The 20179-nt window shown below is 45.5% G+C and overlaps 1 long non-coding RNA gene across 1 annotated transcript; it reads left to right on the top strand.

Annotated features, from left to right (window-relative positions):
* The first annotated feature begins 1376 nt into the window (after positions 1-1376).
* On the top strand, positions 1377-19277 carry LOC125757506 (uncharacterized). The gene is made up of 3 exons (XR_007415278.1): positions 1377-1453; positions 11348-11401; positions 18996-19277. It is a non-coding gene; the product is annotated as an uncharacterized LOC125757506 (long non-coding RNA).
* The last annotated feature ends 902 nt before the right edge of the window (positions 19278-20179 follow it).

Genomic DNA, 20179 nt, shown 5'->3' with positions numbered 1-20179 from the left:
GGCCAATGGGCATCGTGAACTATACAACAAATGAATTGTGCCCTCAATCCCAGCGGTACCAATAGCAGGGGCATCACTTACAACATTCGTTCTAATAGTGCTGAACTACAAAGAAAACTTGCGCCATGAAGAGCTCGTTATACCGCCATCATTCTTCCCACCCGGCCTAGATATGTTCGAAAGTATAACGGCGCAGGTAGTGATATCAAAGAACAAACGCAACTCAAGTCACCAACAAGGTATAATGAAGGTGGAGAATTTTCGAGAAATCTGTTCTTTGTTTGACACAACCTGAATGAAAACCAGCAGATAATGAAGCAAAGGAAAGCATAGGAGACGTTAGTTGTACTGGTTTAAGTGCAGTGTAATAATTGTGATACAGATGTGAACAAAGTAAAGTGGACGAAAAGACAACTTGCCGCTGGCAGCGACCGAACCTGCGACCTTCGTATAACGCGCCAGATGTTCTTATACCAACTTAGCTACAGCAGCTACAACGGCTGCAGCTACAAGCACGTTTGAATATCTTAGTCTCTGTGACACACGTACGTGCGCAGAACAAAATTCAGTGGACACTTTCACTTGATTCAAGAACGGCTTCACAAATCAGACTAAACGATGCACACAACAAAGCTAACGCCTGCGCAAGTAAGCGTATTCCATGTCCTCTTGACTCATTCCGATACTGCTTGTCCACAAAAATGATTCGTGTGCCTTAGCAGGCTCCCAAGTCAGGTCTAGTGTATTGTCGTACCACGCTTAACTAATCTATTTTTTTTTCAATGTCGTTACGTAGATCAATATCGGCGCCTCTGGTTCTCCGCTTTTGTAGCTTTGTTTATGCGTCGCAATATATTAGTCTCGAATTCTCATAGATCTCACCAGTGTTCTGGTTCTGAACACGTAAGCAAATCATTTGCACACAAGTCCTCGACCATTTTCAAGGGGCAAATTTCTCGGTCCAGCTACACTACTGAATCTAGAATAGGTGAGCCGAACGAACGAGACGACACCTCGATGTATTACTGATAAAAAGCCGAGACATCCGATACTCTTAATCTTCGACTGAGTTATCTAATATATCTTCGTCAGAGCCGTAAAATTCTCTGCCCATATCATGCAGCGCAGATAATAGAACTCTGCAGGAATGTGTCCAAAAAAATCAGCGGTTTTCTCGCTCTACCGAGTTCGGAGATTTAGGATCGGCAGTGGGTAGTTCTCTAGACCGAAGCGTTCCCCTTCCTCTGCCGAAGGTATCGCTTAGAGGGTATGCGATTACACGTCATCATTATTGCGCGAACCGCATTCCGTACTGCAGAACAGCTGCTGCTGAGGCCTCCTGCTGTTATTACACCTGCTGTAAAGCTGGCTGCTGCAAAGAACGGCGCTTCTTCTAGGCGAAGAGTCATGAAGCCGCAAGCGTTAGCTTTCATCATCGTTTGTTCAGTTGTGGGTGAGCATGCTTGGCCAGCCTACCGCTTTTTATAGCAGTCTTTTTGGAAACAGTAATAGGAAAACACGGGGGTATTTTTAGTTGGGCGTTTCTGCGTTTCAATAGGTGTTCTGAAAAGCATTACCTAATTTATTATCTCCGAGATCTTCTTTGTAGAACATGGCCGAATGCCGAGTACTAACTGCCTTGGATGAGTGTTTATATCTAATGGCAAAGTTTAGCTGACGATGGTTCAGCGCCACCTATATATAAACGTCCCAAGAGTAAATATGTGTTAAGGTAATTTGACAATTTCACTGCGTTACTATTCCATTAACCACGCTTAGAAGCAGTGCATCTATAAAAAAACTTAACTGCATTTTTTTTTTCGGAAAGTAACTCAAAATTTTTACGAATGTTGCTTTATTGTGTCGGTCGTCTGGACAATAAATAAAAACTGCAAATATTTGTGAATGGTCAATTTAGAATCATTAAATAGGCAGCTGCAATGTCGACGTGCACCTTTGAAAAAAAATGAAATGACGCCAGTAATGTATTAGCTCAAGATATCGTGGACGACGACACGCGTAACGTTTACGGAAATTTTGAATCATAAAGTGTAAAAATATATTTGGAACTATTTCTCAAAATGCGGCAGTAAATTTTTGTTTCTATTTTATGCACAAAACGTACAGTTTGTTTCTTGCTATAGCCTGAGTAATGAAAGACACGTTGCTTCGATCCTAGAAATTTTGACAGCGAAAGCTGTTATCAGATCACAACAGCCAATTTTGGCGCCGTAGTTGTCCGCCGCTGTCGCCGTCGCTGGTGTCCGTAACCGCTACCGCGTGCATTAAGAAAAAAATAGAATCAGAAAAAAAATTCTAGGATCGGATGAGATTTCAACCCTCTAGGGTCCTAATCTAGTGCCGCATGGGCCCTCTGGGCGGCAATCGATTATTCTACCACAGAGCCACGCCTGTGCTTGAAGCCCCTTCGCAAAAACACCCTATACAGGCGTCATTGACCGGCAAAGAATCGTGTTAACGTACGTGATATAGCGCGGTGGAAGAGTAAAATAAAAAAAATCCCGCCATCTCTCCGTAAGGGAACCCTGAGTAGCATGCGAAGCAAGCATGAGTCCGACTCAGATTTCTGTAAATGTTTTATTTTCTTCATCACTGTTCATGGTCCTTCTATTCGAGATTCCCCTGCTGTTGTTACTCGTCATATATGGCTTTAAGCTCAGGGGAACGTTTTCCCTTGAGTATAACGGCCTTGTGGTTCGTAGAGTATAAAGTTAATGGCTCTTGTTGCAATGGTTGCAGCTTGAAGTTTGAGAATGCGATGTCAAGGCGCCCGTTTCGCTTCGGCTTCGCGAGCCCACCGCTTCGGATCGGCTGTGGCACTGCCTACGTCGGCGCGACGCCGGGGAGACAGGCCTCGTTCATAAGCTGCTTCGCATCTAAGGGTACCTTGCATGATTTATACTCGAGCACGCGCCGAAGAGGAGCGAGCGCTCTATCGCACGTCCATATGTCAGGCAAACATTCCTTTCTGCACACCATGCGCGAGCTCTCTGCTCGTGCGAAAACTTCGTTCTCTTCTTTCTTCGATATATCTAGTGGCACGCGGGACAATGGTCATGCCGGGGGGACAGGCCTCGCTCATAAGCTGTTTCGCATCTAAAACCAGGCGTACCACAATGCGAATTGCGCAACGAGTGGGTCGTTCAATGCTTCCAACCGATTACGAAGAGTTCAGTCATAATTCTTCATCGTCACCAGTCACACGACAAAGTGCCCATAACGCTTCACAGAAGTGTAGCGGATACCCCGCTAGACCGCAGAATTACGAATAATGCCGTAGTAGGTGCTTCCCTACTTCATAAACATTACGATTAGGTATGACGTAGTCGGCACTTTTCATGTGTAGTTGCATTAGTTGCCCCAAGACAGTCTACAACAGGCTCTAGAAAGACTGCTCGTCCGGCCGAAGCGATCCATATGCACATCAGCGGAGGGTGCGTTGACACTCCCTCGATCGTCCTCTCTCAAAAGCAATCAACTTTGTGAAGGCAACCACGTTACCGCATGCATAACTCCTGACACGTGCCACAGGCACTGCTTGACAGACTGATATGTCCTCTTTTTGTGTACCATTTTAAATACGAAGCATTTCTTAGCGAACCTTTAGCACTTTGAGCGTTTCTATAGATCTATTATCTATGTAGCCGCCTACGTCTGGGTGCTCTCATGATCGCCTCCTTAACTTGGTGAAGACCAAAATTGGCATGGGAGTGTAAGACGATTTAACGAATATGACTGTGTGGCCATGACATGTGTGGTGGACCTCAAGGTCCGCCGACTACCAGACTGTCGTTTAGAAGAACAGACGGCACGTCCGAACGAACACTTTAATGGAACATGAAGAAAAAAAAGATGGCTTGGTGCCCTCGAGCGAGCGGCAGCTCGTGAAGAGCAATCACGATGATGATTAACGGCGTCTGCTAGGCTGATGAAGACGAAGTTCCAACATCTTCCCGCGCCCAACAGTTGGCGTCACTCGACTTCCAGTGGGTAGAGCATTTGAACAGGGCGGTTGATTTCTGCTCCGCCCGGCAACTGGAGAGAACAGGAGCGAACTTTTCCATCGCGTCCGTTATGTAGTCGTCTTATCCTTGCCATCACCCAAACTTGCCGAGGGCGTTGTTTGTCGCCGATAAGAACTAAGTTTCCTTCCTTCAGCAAGTCAGTGCGTTTGGCTTTGTTGACGGCGAAGTTTCTTAGTTCGACCAAATATTCCTTCTGCCAACGTTTCCAAAAGGTTTGTAAGCTTTCTTCTCGCTTCTGAAAGAGGCTGTTCAGCTGGTCTTCGCTTTTAGCATCTTTCGGTATTTCATAAGGGGGCAGAGATGTAATTCTTCGCCCCACTAGAAAACTTGCTGGGCAAAGTGGGTAGGGCACATCAACAGCATTGTAAACAAATGTCAAAGGACGGGAATTCAGCACTGCCTCTACTTCTGTTAAAAGCGTGCTGAGCTCTGTGAAACCTACAAGTCTCCGTCCAAGCATTTTTCTCAAGCAGTTCTTCACAGAGCGTACTAATCTCTCGTAGAAGCCTCCCCACCAGGGAGCACTTGGGCACAGGAACTTCCAATGAATTTCTGATGCCGCGAAAAACGAGATTACATCCGGGTGTCGAACAGCCATCCACAATTTCTGAAGCACCTTTGATGTTTTCATAAAGGTTCGGGCATTGTCGCTGTATATGGTTCTACAAATTCCTCTTCTCGAAATAAATCTTCTGAAGGCACAGAGAAAGTTTTCCGTAGTCATGTCTTCGACCAACTCTAAGTGGATCGCCCGCGTGACAGCACAAGTGAATAGTGCAATATAAGCACTCTGATGTTCACTTCCTCTGACGTATATTGGTCCAGCAAAGTCAATTCCTGTTACGAGAAAAGGTTCGGCCTTCGTACATCTGTCACTTGGTAAAGAAGGTGTTTCTTGCTGAACTGGCTTTGCTTGCATTCGCTGACACACCAGGCATTGGCGTATGACTTTCTTGACTAGTTGTCTGGCCTGTGGAACCCAAAATCGTTCACGAATCTGTATAAGCGTATCTCGCACGCCACAATGAAGAACCTTCGTATGGGCTTCTCGGATAGTCAGCGTTGTGAAATAACTGTCTCTTGGTAAAAGGATCAGATTCTGAGCTCCGTAGTTCTCGCTCTGGCTGAGAGCACGACCTTGTACACGAATCAGTCCACCATTGTCCAATAGAAGCCGTAGATGTCTAACTTGGCTTAGCGATTTAACAGGCTTGTTTTCCGAAAGGTGCGTCATTTCATCGCCAAAGTGTATCTTTTGCTCGGCCCGTATCAGATACAATTCAGCTTCTTGTAGTTCTTCTGTCAGAAGCTCCTGTGATGATATGGGCACTCTTTTAAGCTTCTTCGTGTATCTCAACACCCACGCTGTGACTCGCAGAAGTTTGACGCGGGAGCTGAACCGCTCCGTGTCAATTAGTCGTTCTAATGGAGGTTTCGCGCTGACAGCATGAGTCATAGTTGTGGAAGCACATTCTGGTACTTCTCCTCGCATGTCTTGACAAGAGTCTTCTGGCCATCTTGAGGGATCGGTCATCCATTTTGGTCCATGCCACCACAGTTCTGTCTGATGTAGTTTCTCAGCTGATATACCTCTTGTCAATAAGTCTGCGGGATTTTCCTTGCCTGGGCAGAAACGCCAAAACGAGAGATCTGTAAGTTTTTGGATTTCAGCCACCCGATTTCTGACGAATGTCTTCCATGTCGTTGGTTCCTTCCGAATCCAGCAGAGCGTAATTTGTGAGTCGGACCAAATTGTTACCTTCTTGAAATGTAGGTCAGAGTTGCTTGAAAGGTAACGGTAAATGCGTGCTGCCAGCAGAGCAGACATCAACTCAAGTCGAGCCAGGGTTATTGTTTTGATTGGCGCAACCCTCGTCTTCGCAAACAGGATTGCACTACAAGCTTCGCCCTTCGAATCAAACATGGAAGCGTACGCTACTGCTCCGTATGCCGATTCGCTAGCGTCGGCAAAAATGTGTAGGTACGTCTCAAAAATCGGCCTTCGCATTCCGGCTCCCAGAAACCTAGGAACGTGGATGTCTTGGAGATGCGTTACTTCTTGACTCCATTTTAACCATGCGCCCGCCAAATGGGATGGTAACGGTTCATCCCACTCTAGATTAGCTTTCCAAAGGTCTTGCAGAAATATCTTCGCTCTCACAAGAAAGGGAGACATGAGACCTAACGGGTCATAAAACCTTGCCAGAGCTTGTAGAGCAAAACGCTTGGTCACTTCATGCTGCGAAATAAAGTGCAAGATGCTCATAGGATGGAAACAGAAGCTGTCATTCTCCGTGTTCCAAGACATCCCAAGAACTTTCAGCATTCCTGGCGGCGTACAAAGGGGTTGGTCTTGTGTTACGATGGAATCTTGAAAACAGGCAGTCACTGCAGGGTCATTGCTTTTCCACTTCCTGATGTTCATAGATGCATCCTTGAATATTTTCACTATTTCTTCATGCATCCTAAAAGCATCTTGTGTTGTGTCGGCTCCTATCAGAAGGCCATCCATGTACATGGATTTCTGAAGCAGGAGAGCCGTCGATTTGTAGCGGGTTTCGGCGCACCGGAAATGGTGTTGCAGGGTGGCCATCAGAAGAAAAGGGCTTGAAGTTGCTCCAAACGGCACTCTGGTCATTCTCCAGATTTCTTCTTCTGGTAATGGTTGATTTGCCTCGGGAGAATTGGCGAACCAGAGGAATCGGAGGGAATCTCTGTCCTCTTCATGTAGACCAATCTGAAGGAACGCCTTTTCCACATCTGCTGTCATAGCCACCTTGTATCTCCGGAAACGCAAGAGGAGTGTGGCTACGTCGGGGTTTAGGTTCGGACCGGATTCCAAGTTGTCGTTCAGTGATTTCGCTCCGCGTTCATGGGAGGACGCGTCAAAAACGATGCGAATCTTTGTTGTAATCCGGTCTTCCTTGATCACGGCTCGATGCGGCATGTAGTACGGTCGGTGATCACGTGTGTAACTTGAACTGGAAACTCGTTCTGCTAAACCTTCTTCCAGATATACACGTATGGTCTTGTCATATTTTTCCAGAAGGCTGTGGTCCTTCATGAGCTTGCGCATCAAATTTCCAAGGCGTTTAGTGGCCACAGAGAAATTGTCTTCAAGTTCTACAGTTTTCTTCCACGGAAGTCGAACTTGATAACGACCGTCCTTTGTAGTTATATTTCGTTCGAATTCTTGTAGTGTCTGTTCGCTGTCTGAGATGTTTCTTCATCTTTGACGCCGATACTTTCCAGATTCCAAAATTGCGTGAGGGCATCCGAAACCGTGTCTTTTTCAATGCAGGTTCGAAGTACTACGGCGGTTGAGCAGTGAATCATTTTTCCTGAGATAGGTAGTGGACCTTGCACAGTCCATCCTAGTTTAGTGTGCACAGCCTTTAGATCTTTCCATCTGTTGCACACACTTCTCACATCACCGGTCACAAAACGCCAGTAGTAGTCGGACCCAACGAGCAAGGAAATGGAGTTTTCGTTTTCTCCTTTTAGACGAAGGGCTCGCGTGTCCAATCCAGTTTGTTCCATCTTCCTTGTGACTTCTTCGCTTGGAATTGGAATGTGCTCGCTACAGATGTCCTCTACTTCTAAAGCATCGATTATAATCGGTTCCTTCTTGGCTTCTTCGAAAATGCTGACACGGACTCTTCTCATTGTTTTCTGCGTCTTGTGACCTCCGAAAACTCCAACTGTCACCGTTTCTTCTTGCAACAGCTGGCAGCCAAGTTGGCGAGATGCTTCGATGGTGATGAAGCTCCGCTGACTCCATCCATCGAAGAGTACCCTGTAGTACCTTGAAGACATCGTGCCTGCTATCTTGGCTGTCAAGGACTGTAATAATATAACAGGGCTCGCTTGTTCCGAGAGGAGATTGACTGCTGTCGCAGAAGCCTCGTTTGCCTTCTTCCGGAAGTCCGGGTCACACATGGATGTTGCATGTCGTCGAGAGCATCTGTCGCATTTTTGTCGTCCCCTGCAGTCTCTTGCCATGTGACCTTGCTTGAGACAACGAAAGCATCGCCCGGCCTTGGCGAGAATCTGCTTCTTGACCGCCAAATTCGTTTCGTCGTCGCAGACTTCGGCACGACGCTTCGTCGACTTACAAAATAGACATGGATCAGGCTTCCCCAGCACACTTTGCAGAGACGCTGCTGACGACATAGTACGATGCCTTACTCGTCGCGGCATCTCTCCAGTTGGTTGAGGGATTTCAGGTCTTGGGGACGCACACGCCGCCAGAGTTTCTCTGCAATGAAGCTGATGTTGGAGGTACTCCAGAAGATCTTGCAGCTCTTTCTCGATTTCTGTCGTCCTGTCCTGTGGGTCCCTTTGCGCTTGCATCGTTGATACCGCAGTTGTCGTCGGCTTGTGAAGTTCATGATACTTGAGCACCAAGTCGGATGGTATGACTCGCAAGAGAATCTCCCGTAGCATGGAGCAGTATGTATTGGGGCTTGTTCCAAGCGCTTTGAGACTCCTGACATGTACTTGCACTTCGTCGTAGAGGTCTCGAAGTTCGGTGGTGCTAGAAGACGACAAGACTGGCCTGAGATCTAAGAGGCTTCGAAGATGTTCCTGAACGATAATCCTCTCGTCCCCGAAGCGTTTCTTGAGGATATCTATCGCGTCTTCATAGCACTCCCCCGTTGCCTGGAGTCCGGAAATGGCTGCAGCGGCAGTTCCAGTGACAAGCGTACTCAAATAGTTGAATTTCTCGGCAGCGCTAAGGCCGTCGTTGTTGTGCACTGCCGTCGAGAACTGCATCCAAAATCGATGCCATTTTTGTCCGTTGCCGTCGAATTTCTGCAGTTCTAGTTGCGGCAGTCTCGACCTGAAACTGACGGAAGCTTGGCTCGTCGTCGTCAAGGCTTGGCTCGTCGTCGGGCGCGAGGCTTGAGACGACTGGTTGTTCAGAATCGCAAAGCGAAGCTTTGCCGTCAATGTGACAATCTTGTCGCCATATTTGCTCGCGTCTGTGATCTCTGCCTCGATCAGCTCATCAGGCGTCTCGTCTATTAGGCTTTCATCGATCTTCGTTATCTGTGCGTAGATCGCGTTGATTCGGTCAATTGAAACGCTGACCTGTGATGATGACAGCTCTGGTTCTCGTAGGAGGCCTTCCGCTTCTTGGACGATGCCATCCAGTTGCAAGCGCAAGCACTTGCGTCGTCGGAGTAGCCGTTCCGTGGGTCAGTCGGCAGCCGGGAACTCTTCGCCAAAGGCTCAGGGGTCGCCACGCGACACCTTGAATCGATGAGGCGTCGTTCGGAAGATCCCGCTGGGTTTCGGCACCATGTGGTGGACCTCAAGGTCCGCCGACTACCAGACTGTCGTTTAGAAGAACAGACGGCACGTCCGAACGAACACTTTAATGGAACATGAAGAAAAAAAAGATGGCTTGGTGCCCTCGAGCGAGCGGCAGCTCGTGAAGAGCAATCACGATGATGATTAACGGCGTCTGCTAGGCTGATGAAGGCGAAGTTCCAACAACATGTATAACGTGAAAATCCTGTCTCGTACGTCGCCAGACCCTTTCTTTCAGACACGTGTGGCACATACCCGTTCACCACGGGCCGCGGTGTACGGGTATGCGCTACAGGTGATTGACAGTTTATATCTACTCTGGAACGACGAGACCAAACATTGGTAATTTAAATGCGAGAGCGTTAAGAAAAACTGACATCGGCAGCGTTTACCCGACGAATGGAAAAAATAAAAATTACAATCCCAGCTGGAATCGAACCAAAGCATTCTGCGTGGCAATCAGGTTTTCTACCACAGGGCCACGCCAGGTCTATAAGCATGTTTGGAAAAACAGCCTTTGCAGGCGTAATGTCGGTGCAACGTCGATTGTGGTTGTGGTGCTGGCTATCTAATTTTGCAAGAAAGCAATAAACACTACATATGTACTCCTACGGTACAGGCCTCTATCAGATTAACGTCGGTGGTTCCGGTGTTGGCTCCGCTTTTATAGCAGTCAAATAAACATTGTATTTGTATTCCTATGATTCAGCCAGCTGTATTGAAGCATTTCTCGACCCCAGAGGAGCGCATGCACGAATGTTACTGATGATATTCCAATAAAGCTGAATGGGCTAGTTGGTATCTCATGATTAAGTAAAAACTTTGAGCACCAATAAACGACGCAGGACCAAGAAAGATACCCCGCGGTGTATGTGTGTGTACCTTTCTTGGCCCTGCATCGTTTATTTGCGCTCAATGTTTTTACTTAATTATGATATGCCCAGGATTGCACCATAAAGTGTACGTAGTTTCATTAATACTGACGTATGAACTCTAATGTATGGGCTGGCGTTACGTCGAACCATGAGGTACCCTTTAAACGCCAGTGTTGTCGTTGTCGACTGGCCTGGTAAGTTTATGCGCTGCGTCTACGTCCTCTCATTTGTCTGTTAGCTAGTGTTTGCGCTAATTACCATTATGACTGACTTGTTCCAACTCGCCCAACAAGCAACGTTGTTGAGATATTTTTAGTACATCGGGCTCATTTTCATGTTTCAATGTTCATTCAAGTTTATGCGCTGCGTCTACGTCCTCTCCTTTGTCTGTTGTCTAGTGTTTGCGCTAATTACCATTATGTGGGTATTTAATTACCATTATGTGGGTATGTGGGCTTGCTGCGTCCTGTCGATATAGTTAAAGCAAAGAGGACGGAGGCTTGAAATCACAAGCAACAACAATAGTTCATTTAAAACTACGGCCTGTACGAAAACGTCGGTCCAGGGACGCGGGGACCATGGTCTCAGGCAACAGCAATCAGCCAGCGTAGGTGGCAGTGTCTATCCTTCGCGGCCAAGGCACTTCTTCTCCTGGGCAGCACGCAGGCTGCCCCTTTTAAAGCGTGCAGGCGGGCCACGCGCACCACCACTGCGCAGCACGTGGCGCTCTCTCAAGACAACCAGTGTACGTTGTTCCCACAAAGCTTTAATTTTCTCTCCGTTGATTCTACGTCAGCTGTGACATTCAATTTCTCAACTCATGTAGCTGTGTTTCAGAGAGCTGTACACCATAGCTACACAACAGGTAATCACAGGTTCAAGTATTTGATACGTAAGAACGTTACTAGTTTACACTAATATTAATGGATACTCATCGTATGTAACTGTGCAAGTCCTTCTACAGAATTTTCTAACGGTTCTTTGACGACATCAGTAATTGGGAGACATCAACACTTTATTGAGGATTGCGCTTAGTTACTCACAGTTTCCATATTACAATTATATCACTAATTGATTTACGAAATTTATCAATTTCACTTTTTTGTTTAGCTGGAGCAGCCGGGCAAGGCATGGGTGACATATATAGCATAGCAATGGCGCCTGGTAAGTGTGGAATTTAATTGAAAAATTTGTAAATCTGTGGACACCACTTTTAGAATATTGTTTATCAACAGATAGTCTTCGTTAAAACCTGTTTCAGATAGAAGTATCCAGAGGGCACTTCCTGAAAACATGCGGCTTTACGGCATTTTGTCACGACTTCTGTGATGTTTTAACACGAGGCTCTTAAAAAGCCAGCAGCGAGTGCGGCGACGGCGTTGGTGTCAGCTTCGGCGGCATAGGTACCATCCACTGACCAGAGGGGGCTGCGTTGCTGGCACTGGCCTGTCCCAAGATTGCTGACATTGGCCGCTAGGGGCACGCAGAAAATAGCCGCCCGTACGCGTCCCACGTGTAGTCCGGCCACAATGCGCCCACTCATGCAGGAAGGGCGACGCGTACATCGAGTTCCATTTTAACCGACCCCGTCTCATTATTTCTTTTTTTATCAGCTAGGCTTTGCGCTCTGGCGCTGCAGTCACACTGGACAATTCGACTGTACGGTGCCCGTTGGCTGTGAGCTAAAATACTGGAGGTGTGCTTATATACATTTTAGCGACGTAATGGCGCTTGCTGGGATAACTTCATGTGATGGCAACTTTGTGTAGAATGTTAAGTTTCACGTAGAATGTACTAAAACGCTCCTAGTACACTGCAGTAAAAGTAAACATTGAGGACCCATTATGTAAACTTATGAAATGTGCAAACGCGCAATGTCCGCTAGAACCTAGTTGCTGGGCAGCATCCATCTCGATTGTACGCGAACGGAGCGAGCGCAAGAGCGTGCAAGCGTCTTACTCCTACGGGATCTTGCTAGGTGATTGCTAACGCATCCGAATGCGCCGGCACAAGAGAACGCCGAGTGACTGGAGAGCAGCGGAGGAAGGAGAGGAGGGCATTATGCAAGCGCCATCGCGAGAGCACAGAGAGAGCGCACACCGCGCGCCTGACGCACGCGCGGCGTAAACGCCGCGGAGTGTACGCAGGCACACCTGCGGCAGCGTGTACCGCCACAATAACGGAAGGACGGCGCACGCTAAGTGCCGGTGCAGCGCGTCAAGTCCCTACTTCCTTTACCCTCAACTGAAACGAAATGTACTCTACACTACTGTTGCCTAGGGTTGTGCATGCACGTGCACCTCAAACCCCGGCTCCATAGCTCTATTTCCAGGGAAGCTATAGGCACTCTAGGTTCTGGTCATCAAAAGTAATTTTCCATGTTCTCTTACGGCAGACCAATAAACATAGTTACGTTATTTGCACCGCTTAGAAGACGAAGGCTGTGTTCATGTGGTTCAGTCATCGTCTTCTAAGCAGTGCGCAATTACGTAACAATGAATAGATACCAACTGGCGCAAGGAAGTACCGTTATAACCTACAAGCACTTTTCCGTGCTTTTGGCTTCTAAGTGGCCGTTTTATGTTGGTTTAGATAGCTGTCCTCTAAGCGAACTAAAGTTTACTTTCGCTCAAGTTAATCCTCGTTATGTTATCTATCATATTAAACCATTTACTCGAACCATTACTACTCTTTGTAAGTTCTTTTTTTATTTGCCGACTATTTTCCGCCTTCCGTTTCAAACCTTTTTCGCGGTCGCGAGTGGTCTGCCTTTCATCTACAGCCTTTTGTCTCTAGCAGCTAGCGCCACAAATCGACGTTTCCCGTAAATCGGCGCATCCCATAAATCGCAGTGGATGCAAATAATAAAGAAGTCAGGGTCAGAGATAGAACCGAACTCAACATGGGCTCCAGATACGACCACCGGCGTAGGTGATTCACTGCTGCAGAGAGTGCCAGCCCGCCTGTGGTTGGGTACGCTGTTCTTTAATTCATGGCGCTGGTGATAGCGCGGATGTTCCGTGACATTTAATATATGCCTGTGAGTCGTGGGTCTATTGCTTTTCACTCTTAAAGTAGAAATCTGTGGGTCCTCCAAGTTCTCGCAGCATTACTTTGGCCCTAACCGAAAGGCCAAGACAGACTTGTAAAATGTGCTTCAAAAAAGTATTTGAGATAATCTAATTAGTATTTTACGAAAGTAGTATTGAAGAAAAGTTGGAGCTACTGAATTCAGAACAGCATCCAAATATAGTGCGAGGTTGAAAGGTCATTTTCTTATATCTAGGACGATAAAAATTTTCTTGTGCAATCTCACTACGCCAGCAGATTCTGCAGAGGCGACACACATCACAGAGAGATACCGGGAAAAATTGGCGTACTCAGAGGGCATACGCCTCCGACTTCGCCTGATTTCGTCCTTCCTGGAAAGTTCAAGGCTTGGCTGGTGTTATATAGATACGCGCTTTCTAAGAGAGAAGTGTTGTTTTCGTAGATGGCAGTCGACAGCGCGAACGTCGACTGCCATCTAAGGAGATGGGTGCACTACCAGAGCGAAGTCCACTGTACCAAAAGCGATCACACGATATATTTTAACACAATGCAGGTGGACTTGTGTGCGTAGGTCTAGGTGAAAACGCAAAATAAAGTAAAACAATGAAAGCAAATTTTATGCCGCGCTCGTGACGTAGAGAACGCGCGGTCCCTAACCTCCTGCAGTCAAGAGAACGCCGAGGAGGTACGCCGCTCGAGGACGCTAGCCGAGGCATGAATGGGCAGTGTTTGCTTAAACGGAAAATCTCGCATTTGGAGGCAGAGCTGCAGGCCACTCCAATACATTTAAATCTAATTGTGTAAATACGAACCATCTTAAAATTTTTAAAGGAAAAACAAATGGGTACCAAAATTTCAGAGGGTCCTTAAGGGAGCTTTTGAAATACACTTAAAATGAAATACCCGCAGTAGTAAACTACTATGTGGTAATGAAAAAGACACCATTATTATCACGAGAAGGCGTAAGGGCGCTTAGTGATTGAGCATTGAAGTATTCCAAACAGCTCATCGTAACGTCGCTAATGTTTACTCTATTTGCTCAGCTGTAGTTATTTCTTTCCTCTTCAAAGATCAACCCTATCATATACCAGAAGCCCAAAGCCTATTTTTGAGAGTTTATTGAAGTTTGGCTTCACCACGAAGGCAGAAATAAGTGAAAATACTTTTTAACCTACGACTTCCCCATTATGTATACTTGCCCTCGGGCTACAGAATGAAATTCAATAACATAAAGCTGTTTCCCGTTTTCCTATTCTAATAGCAGCCTCTTTCTGTAAGCTAAACGAAACCATGAGGTGTATTCAGGGATGCTTTAACAGACATGAAGACGGTAAGACGTGCAGGTCCGGACTGTGTCTTGCACCTGCACACCTTACCCCCTCTGATGATGAATATTTACCCACTCGCTCAATGTCCTATTCTTTTAGGCAACGTTTTCATTAGTATAAGCTTCCTCAGGGAGATTTTTGCGAGAAGGTAATCACGCAGATTTTTTTTTCGCTACCACCTCTTTCGGTGTATTAAAATGTTAAGTTTGGGACGTTAAACCCAAGATATTATTATTAAAATGTTAAATTATCGCCTACTTGAGAAGGTGTTCGACGAATTTTTTTGTAATTCAGAGCCTGTTTGTTTGTTTGTTTGTTTGTTTGTTTGTTTGTTTGTTTGTTTGTTTGTTTGTTTCCTCAAAACTAGGGCACTTACCCCCTCTGGAAGATTGGCCAAGACTGCGTATCGTCACTTCTATCTGATAATTTCAAGAATGTGTATTACTACTAGCAATAATAATACCAAAATTAAAGAAAAAGATTGAGGAAAAAAGAAGAAAACGACACCTAACGCATATAAAAAATTGTGCACTTTTCAGCAGACCAGACGGCTGTATTCCTCTGACCCGAACAATTTCGAATTGATTTCAATGTAGACTGTTACATTTCAACACATTTTTAAATACTGTACCAATATTCATTATACTCGAGATTAAAATGGGATGCGCTTTATAGCTTGAATAAAATTACACACCGCATCGAATACATCCCTGCGGCAATGTCCCTAAACGGAGGCACCGAAGCTTAGTACTATTTCTGCAGATAAACTTAAATCTATTTTCGAAAATGAAATAGGTAGAAGATGTTTTCTAAGCAAGAATACCTGCGACATGACAAAAAAATTAATGTGAAACAGTTTCTATTTCTTGACAGAAATGACAGAGAGGCGATATCGCCAGACCAGCCCTGTGTATATGTAAGTTTAATGGGGGCACACGGCATCGAAATCTGGTTATCATAACTTCCGATCGCCTAGATTGACTACACTCAAGTTTCTGTGGAAATTTTAAATGCTGATAGTCTGTCCATTTCGTTATTGTTTCCGTTATATCTGTAAAAATAGGTCATTTTCTATATCTGATCGCTGTTAAATATTCAACTACTGCAAGTACCGAAATAATTGGGATCCAGTGACGCTCGCGCTAAGCAATCGGCCATTTCATTTACTTGTAATCCACAGTTACCTGAAACACACAATAATTTTAGGAACTTTAGCTGTGGCGGCTCCTCTGTTTCTTCAATAAAGAGAGACTCATGTTTGGTGAAATCGCACATGGCAGAGCTTCAGGCACACTAAATTGGCATTTGTGATTAAAGCGTGGGTCGTTTCAGTCTTTTTTTCTAGAGGACTTCCTCTTTAACACTAACATTATTCATAAACACAAGAAGAGGTAACTAATAAGAGTGTTTTTAAGAGCGGAGCTGTTTGAGTTTTTCGTTGTGCCGGGTAGTGCGAACAGTAATTATCATCACCAGGAAGCGGTTTGCTTGCTTGCTTGCTTGCTTGCTTGCTTGCTTGCTTGCTTGCTTGCTTGCTTGTTCCTTCTGTTGGCTCTTACCCGCTACGAGGGATCGGCCATGAAACCGGTGGTTATCTTTTTTTTAACACGAAAGCGTTTTATGCCGGGGTCCACCAAGGCTTCAGTCACGTATTTCCGTCACGGAAATGGCGTCAAAAAAATTTACTCGATCAGATGGCAAAGAAAAGAAGGTTCCCTCAACGGGCATCGAACCCACGACCGCTCGGTCCGCACCAACAGATGCCTAGCACGCTATCCACTGCCCTTTACAAAGGCTTTACAAACGCGCCTTTTATATTTACCGCTTTCTCGGGTGGCGGGGTAATGTTGCCCTCTGGGAGCGGTAAGGTAAAGTAATTCGTCATTACTGTGGCCTCCGCGATTAGCACCTGCAACGCGTTACACGTCCGTCCCATTCTGCGCGTTTTCAGTTGAAGTTCAATTTTGTCAATGCCTTCACACACCGCGAGGTGGCGACCTTAGCGCAAGCGTCGTAAGAGCGTCGGCCTCGCTGATAGCATCACGCTAATCCAAACCAAAAATTGCTCTGGGACGCGCGCCCGCCTGACCTGGCTGTAACACCGGGTTGCCCGCTCACGCGCTCGCCCCGAGAAAAATCGCGGCCGGGATACCGGGGCGGCACGACGCGCATTGCGTTTCCCTCTAGTCCGGCCGTGGTGTTCAATCGCATTTTAACATGCCGCGGGATCGCTACCAAGTTCTGCGTATAATATGCGACGCTCCTCTGGGTATCACACGTCGTTCTGTGGTTACGCTTTCACCATTAACTACTACAGCTACCACAAGGGCTTGTTAAATCATTTAACATGGACGTCAGTCGTCGGGATGGAGATGTACCACCAATCATCAAAGTGGGTGCATACACGTTAAACGGCGCCATTAGCTGTCAGACATCTGTATACATTGTGCAAACTTCCTTATACTATTGTACAGTAAACATTCAGTTACTTCTGTAGGGGCATGCTTCACTTTCGTGTTATTTCGATTCCTATTACGGAGGGATCAACCATGTTTTTTAGACTAAAGAATGAGGAGTAAATTAATTGCCGAAAGAACAAACGAAAGTTTAAGAATGACTTGTCGATAGATGCTCGATTCGTCCTTCTCAACTTCCGCTTCGCTCCTACAAAACGTGCGCCTATTGGTCCTCTTCTTCATCTCTTGCTTCGCTCCCAAAACACGTGCACCGATTTCTCGGCGAGGCCTGTAATAACCCTGATGGGTGAGAGGAGCGAACGAGTACTGAGAGAAAGAAAGAAAAAAAGGAAGAAAGAAGGAAACAGATATACAAAAGGAAAGATATAAAGAAAAATTATGGCGGAAAAAAGTTTTTTTGAACCCGCACACCCACGACCCGAAGGCGAGCATCCTAGCCACTCAGCTATGCAGGCACACTAGCAGAGCATAGCATAGACTTCCATAGTACAGTATAGCAAGGCGGCAGGAAAGGAAAGTGAGGGTGACGAGGAGATATGTGAGGGGGAAGATGAGAGAAAGGAGGAGGGGAGAGAGTAAAGCATAGCATAGACAGGAAGAAAAAGAGAAAAATAGAGAGAAAGAAAGCGAAGAAAGACAGAAATAAAAGGTAAGATAGAGGCAGATATAAACAGACAGAAAGAAAGAAGGGCAAGAAGGAGAAAGATAGAAAGAGAAAGAAAAATACAAAGAAGTACATAGAAAGAGAAAGAAAAAGTAGAAATAGAAATAAACAGAGACAGAAAGACATAAACAGAGAGATTGGAAGAAAAAAGAAAGAAAGAAATAGAAAAAGCAAGAGATACAAAGAAGGCCGCCCAGCTCTCCTCAGGCTTGGCACCACAAGAGCGAAACATGTATATCGTAATGACTAGTCACCTGAAAAAACTACGTAACATCTAATCACGTGACTAAAATCACGTAACATCACGTAACATCCTGTAGCGTCACGAAAAACCACGTAACACTCACGCGACTAAAATCACGTAACATGACGCAACTAGCCACGTGACTAGAATCATGTATCATCTAACTACTCGCGTGAATAAAAATCACGTAACATAAAGTATCTGACCACGTGGCGAAAATACACGTGACATTTTGGCACGCCACTAAAATAACACTACATCGCGTAATAGCTAGTCACGTGACATGTCCCCACCATAACCCACATAACAGCTAGCCACGTGGCATGTTCCCACCAAAACCACGTAACAGCTGTTCACGCGGCTAAAATCACAACATCAGGTAACAGGTAGCCAAGTGACATCTAATCAAGTCTTGCCAAGTCTAGGCATACTTTGTATTACAAGCAAAAACTTAGCCTACCAGCAAATGCTCGGCAATACTAGCAAAACTTTGCTAGGTCGAACGCTAGCTCCGCTGGTGTTTCCAGCCTTGCGCCACTAGTGCAAGTTTTGTTTTGTTTTTTTTTTTGTTAGACAACATCATAAGGAGCCCGCAGATAATGAATGCAGGGATAGCATACGGGGTCTTATTTGTGGTTTTTAACTCAAATGTACCAAATCTGAAAAAAGGCCAAATAACACCCATTATATATGCGAGTCTGTTATTCCTCCGTTTGTTAGTTTCCTACACAGAATAGTCTGCTTCACAGGTACCTCCTCTTACTTCAACCAAGCTTGTTATTCCTTGAATATATTGACAATCAATGCCCTGATTTGTTCGCCCTGGCGCGGAAATACGAGTCGCTACGCGAATACACACTCGCAACAAGGAATTTATACGTAAGAACGTTATCAATTTACAAGAATATTACTGTAAACTCATCGAATGTTACTGTGCAGCTCCATCATCAAAATTTCCGAAGCCTTCCTAAAAATTTCATTTCGTCTTTTCTAGTGGTTGATGCAACTATTACTCGACCAGACTTGGTAACAGGTGGAACAAGCTCGAGAAAATGCGACCAGTGTTCTTGCAAACTCTCCTGGGAATTGACAAAATATCGCGGCGAGACCTGTAAAAAAGAGTTTGAATTCACTTGCACTTGCAACGCTTACACCTGCGAGAAAAAAGAGATCGAGAAATGCATGGCGAAGACGGCTACCTATTTTTGAAATATAGACCATTCGCAAGCCTGTTCATGTTTCGACGTTTAATAAATGCCTATTTGATCACCCTGTTCGGACATTGTGTGTTGCTTTCTTCATGACGAAAACAATCTATTCAAGCGCACCTTGGCTGTCTAGTAGTCATTTTCACCGCTTTAAACCTTCTGGGTGCGCATAGCGACAGCATGTAAGCTGCGTAAAGAACTACTACTCTCCAGCCTTTATTAAAACAAAGAGCCTTCTAACCAGATTGTCATCGATGTTTCATGTAGTGTTATAGATTCGATATGCAAAAAATGACGATTTTGCAAGGAATAGTACACATGTAGATGAAACAAGCTCAACCGTAATAACCAATCATACCTGTATACCGCACTATTAACGCGATAGCGTTAAAGACTTCGTTTCGCAGAAATTGCGGTGTCGGTATCGGTGTCAGCGTCAGCGTATATGATGGCATCGATGGTTGTGATCGAAAAATCATCTTGACCGTGTCCTAAAAATGAATAAAGATGCAAATAAAATGAATAATAAAGATCTTCGCGTTCCACTCAGAACTGAACCCACGCCGTCTGCGTGACAAGCAGGTGTTCTACCACAGAGCCACGCTGTTTCTTGAAACTACTTCGGAATTTCAAGAGGGGGGGAGGGGGGAGGGGGCTTGCGGGTTAAGAGAAAAAATTCCGCGAACTGACAATAATGTACAAAATCGGAATAGAAATCTTATTCATTTTCAGCACGTCACAAGGTTGCAATTTGCAAACGTAGGTTACAAGCAAAAAGCAAGAAAAACCTCTTTCTCTGTGACTTTCGGGTCTTAACACTCTTAGCCAACTCGCAAATATCTACATCAAGGTTGCTCACCGACAGCCGTAGTCGGGAATGCAAGTTTGATTTGATGAACTTCATGAGAAAGTATGTTCACAGACTGCCAAACACTGTTATCATGGTTGCTGCTAGTTTCTTCAAACTCGA

This window comes from Rhipicephalus sanguineus, chromosome 2 (assembly GCF_013339695.2).
Source record: "Rhipicephalus sanguineus isolate Rsan-2018 chromosome 2, BIME_Rsan_1.4, whole genome shotgun sequence".
In the NCBI taxonomy this organism is placed as follows: domain Eukaryota; kingdom Metazoa; phylum Arthropoda; class Arachnida; order Ixodida; family Ixodidae; genus Rhipicephalus; species Rhipicephalus sanguineus.
Note: the sequence above shows the minus strand (reverse complement) of the source record. Positions and strands in the feature narration are given on the sequence as shown.